Source organism: Mustelus asterias, chromosome 7, assembly GCF_964213995.1.
Source record: "Mustelus asterias chromosome 7, sMusAst1.hap1.1, whole genome shotgun sequence".
In the NCBI taxonomy this organism is placed as follows: domain Eukaryota; kingdom Metazoa; phylum Chordata; class Chondrichthyes; order Carcharhiniformes; family Triakidae; genus Mustelus; species Mustelus asterias.
In genome coordinates this window covers 67,149,473-67,153,987 of record NC_135807.1, presented here as the reverse complement: position 1 = coordinate 67,153,987, position 4,515 = coordinate 67,149,473, and the positions used below count along the sequence as shown (strand labels likewise).

Genomic DNA, 4,515 nt, shown 5'->3' with positions numbered 1-4,515 from the left:
GGGTGTGGTTTTGTCCATTCCATTCTGAGCAGTGGCTTTGTAACTTTAAGAAAGAAGTACAAATTTAAAAACATTTTTGGAACTATTGTGGTCAGGTTAGGAGCTGGTTGTTTGTAAATAAATATAGAAATGTGTGAAGATTGAAACCAGTTACATCCTTCACCAATTGATTCTTCTGGAGTATAAGAAATATAATAGCTGGAAACAACAGGAAAATCAATACAATTTATTTGTTTATTAAATTAATGCAAAAGATGTAAGCAAAATACATTTTAGGTGTGAATAACATTTGCATTACAATTGTCTTTATTTGATGAATATATTTACATGCTTAAGCACTTAATTGATTTTTTTAACAATACCAAGCTCCATTGCCAAATCATATTTGCATTCCATTTTTTTTTCATATTAAGTATAAACACAGCAGGTAATTGTGGCAAATACTTTAAATCTGCAAAATTAAAATGTCTGCCTTTTAAAAGAAAGCTTAAAAATATTTCATGGTTTATTATCAAATATCCTGTTTTCTGAAACTGTTGCATATTGTCTACTTTCTGCCGTGAAACTGGGTGGCATGGTAGCACAGTGGTTAGCACTGCTACCTCACAGTGCCAGGGACCCGGGTTCAATTCCCGGCTTGGGTCACTGTCTGGTGTGGGGTTTCACAACACCAGGTTAAAGTTAAATTATTTGGTGAAGGAACAGCACTCCAAAAGGTGAAAGAGCAGTGCTCCGAAAGCTCGTGATTCCAAATAAACCTGTTGGACTTTAACCTGGTGTTGTGAAACTTCTTACTGTGCCCACCCCAGTCCAATGTCGGCATCTCCACATCATGTGTGGAGTTTGCACATTCTCCCTGTGTCTGTGTGGGTTTCCTCTGGGTCTCTGGTTTCCTCCCACAGTCCAAAGATTTGCGAGTTAGGCGGATTCGCCATGCAAAATTGCCCCTTAGTGTCGGAAGACTAGCTAGGGTAAATTCATAGAAATAGGCGGTTAGGGCCTGGATGGGATTGTGGTCGGTGCAGACTAGATGAGCCGAATGGCCTCCTACTGTACTGTAGGATTTTATGAAACCAATACTTTTTACATTTATAAATGTTTTGTTTAAAAGTATTTAAAGCATACAGTAGAGGAGTAATTTCATGATCCAATGAGGAGCGGTTCTCACCAGAAGTATGGTCATATTTCCCTCAGCCTCAGGATCCTGCTGTCTGTCTCAATTGGGGGATATTAGCAATTCACTGTGTGGGAAAAAAAATGATTTTTCCACAATTGGTCAATTAATGATCAAAGGGCTGGCTCATCATCCGGTTAAGGTTGGTGGGCAGGTTCTCAAAGCTGGAGAAACAGTAGGAGGCCCTCCAACCTAAAAGTAGCCACAGCAGGAAAGTGGAGCAGTGGGCACCTCAAGAGTGGAGTTGGGCACCACTCTGGGGTTGGTGAGGAGGAACACCTCCACATGACAGCTGCTGCTCAACCCTGGCATGAAGGAAGGCCTCTGAGCCTGCCTGGAGCTTGTGGCCAGTACCCTCAACTGGCAACTAGTCACTTGTGAGTGGGTAATCTTGTTACTCCCCATCCTGCCTCCAAGAAATATCTCAGGGTAGGTTGGAGCCGGGAAACCGTAACATTCATTGCTCATCACCTCTGATCCCACCACTGGAAGGGACTAAACATCCAGCCTCATTGCTCAGAAAATCAAGGGTGGTGGATATGATTTCCTGAGATTGGATTCTTTGCAAGTGCCAGTCTGGGAGTGCCAAATCTCAAAATGGCAACTGTAGATTTTAGTCCACAGTTCAGGTTTTCTCGCTGACCTTGTATCATCATAATTTAACTTATTTCTAACGAACTACATTTACCATTAAGGACATCAAGAAAGGATTATCATAATAATCATAATCAGAACTTAATGATGTTTCGATTTCTTTTGCAAGTTTATTCATAAAAGTTCATTGAAAAATCTTGACACGTAAGGATATCACCTCAGTGTTTTCTACTTGATTATCAATGCTTTGTAGATATATCATTATGGCTGTTAGCTGTATAATTTGCCGATCTTTTATTTTCCTGACTAGTTTTCTGGAAAAGAATTTATGAAAAGAATTTTAATGAACAGAACATTAGATAAACTGGTAGCTAACTGAAAAATGCATGACCTTGAGCTATATATTGGGGTAATGTGTAGTCATTTAATGAAAACATTCACTTAAAGCTAACATTTGCTCAGACATCCATTTGTTCCACATATGCTGTACTGAAAAACTTATCAAAAGAGCTTTAGTTGGAATTATTGTCTATACTCAAATCAATCTATTTTTGTATTAATGTGTGTTCTTTTCTCTGGTGTGGTCTATTTTGCGTGTTTCAATCCTACTCCTCTCCAAAGAAGTTGACTCCTTGTTAGGGTGTCAGTCAAGCAGCCATGGTCCATTTCTGAACTTTGACAGTAGATGAATTGTAAGTAACACAGTAGCAACAACAATGAGAGGAATTAAAAACCGGTCTTGCCTTGGCTGGGAATCAAACCCAGTCCTCCCGCGTGGCAGGCGAGAATTCTACCACTGAAGCACCAATGCTGCTGTTCAAAGAAAGCCAGCTTGCGGGTTTGTGCCAAAAGCCGGGATTGAAGCAGGGACCTTTAGATCTTCAGTCTAACGCTCTCCCAATAGTTATTTTTGGTTTGTAAGTACAATGGAAATGAGGATCAGTGCTGTACTCAATAAGCATTTCACACTGAATGAAGACCATTACAGCTATTCTCTCTCAGCAGCAAATAGACACAGACTAATTGGGTGTGAGTGATATTACAGTCAAGATTGATTCTGTCATCATTAAGCATTTAGACAGATGCACTCCCAGCAGAGGCCACTGAGTAGTAATCAAGAGTGTTAAACTCCCTACTGCAGCCAAACTGAGATCAGCTAACCCAGTCCAAAATAGGGATTGAACTTGGACTTCCTATATCAGTGAATAAACCGGGTGAGCTGTTCAGGTTCCCAGATGTATGTTTTCTAAATAAATCACTTTTACGTAGTTAATTAAACTATTTTTCTATTTTTTGTTATTATTTGCTCACATATCAGTCACCATTCTCTAAATGGGAACATGGATAGGAGACATCCTGACTATTTTTCCATTGATTTATATATGTACTTTATTGGCTGTAAAGTGCTTTGAGATATTGTGAGGTTGTGAAAAGTTGCCATATAAACGCAAGTATTTATTTTAATAATGTGCTCTATTTAGTAGAATGGAAGTCCACAACATGAAGCTACAGTTTCTCCTTATGAGAAAGTATCTGGTTTGTGTCCATGCTGGTGGCACATGAGATTGGCAAATTACTGTGTTGAGCTGCAGGCGTGAAACAAGTGTTTCCGCATATGGCATGGTGGCTTGGTGTTTGGTACAGTTACAAAATCTGTCATGGAATTTTGAATTACTTGCTGAGTTGCATGTGGACAAAAATTGAGAATTATTTAAATAAAAATAGTTGCTTTAGCACTGAACTAGTAAAAGATCTTCAACAAAGGTTTTGATTTTATTTATTCTTTCATGGGATGTGGGTGACACTGACTAGGCCTTTATTGCCCATTCCTAATTGCATTTGGTGGTGAGCTGCTTTCTGGAACTGCTGCAGTCTATATGGTGTAGGTAACCTACAGTGCTGTTTGGATGGGAGTTCCAGGATTTTGACCCAGTGACAGTGAAGGAATGGTGTTATTGTTCCAATTCAAGTTAACGTATGGCTTGGAGGGGAGCTTACAAGTGCTCCCATGCAACTGCTGAATGGATTTAAGGTGATTCGCACCAAAGCCAGAGGCAACATGAGAAAACACTTTCTTACGCAGGGAGTTACTGTGATCTGGAATCCATTGCCTTAAAGGATGGCAGAAGGAAATTCAATGGTAACTACCTAAGAACTGACACAGATGGGCTGAGTAGCCTCCTTCCAGGCTACACCATTCTACAATTTGATGGGTTTACAATAAATTAATTGGTGTAAATTCCTGGGCATTTATAGAACGTATTAATTCAGAAATGTGAATGTGAAAATTTATTTAATTTACTTGATGAGGAATGAATGCTTAAACAAATGTTTTACTTGCTGCAAAGCTGTTCACATTGACTGACTGTAAATTAAATGAATTCAAACCTCTTAAATAAAGCTGTACTACAGTTCCTGTATCCAGAGTGAACCACCTGAAAGAAATTCAAATTGGTGAAATGTTTATTGATTGTCAAATAATTTAAAGCCTGGATCACATGTCAGATTAAATAATTAGACACCATTCTCTATAATATACAAGGTAGATCCTTGAGTTCTCTGTGCTTTCACATTTCTTCCCAAGTATATCAACAATCAGTCAGAGGCCCTAAACATATTAATTTCAATGTGTGGAACACTGTCCTGTGTTTATTCCTGAATTTGTGGTGCATTGTTCACCCTATCCGTGATATATGTATGGTGTGTTACGGAGAATTTCCAAGAAATTGGGTTGCCCAGTTTTGTGG

The 4,515-nt window shown here is 39.0% G+C and overlaps 1 non-coding gene across 1 annotated transcript; it reads right to left on the bottom strand.

Annotated features, from left to right (window-relative positions):
- Positions 1-2,508: 2,508 nt before the first annotated feature.
- trnag-gcc (transfer RNA glycine (anticodon GCC)) lies at positions 2,509-2,579 on the bottom strand. Its single transcript has one exon. It is a non-coding gene; the product is annotated as a tRNA-Gly (tRNA).
- Between the last annotated feature and the right edge of the window lie 1,936 nt (positions 2,580-4,515).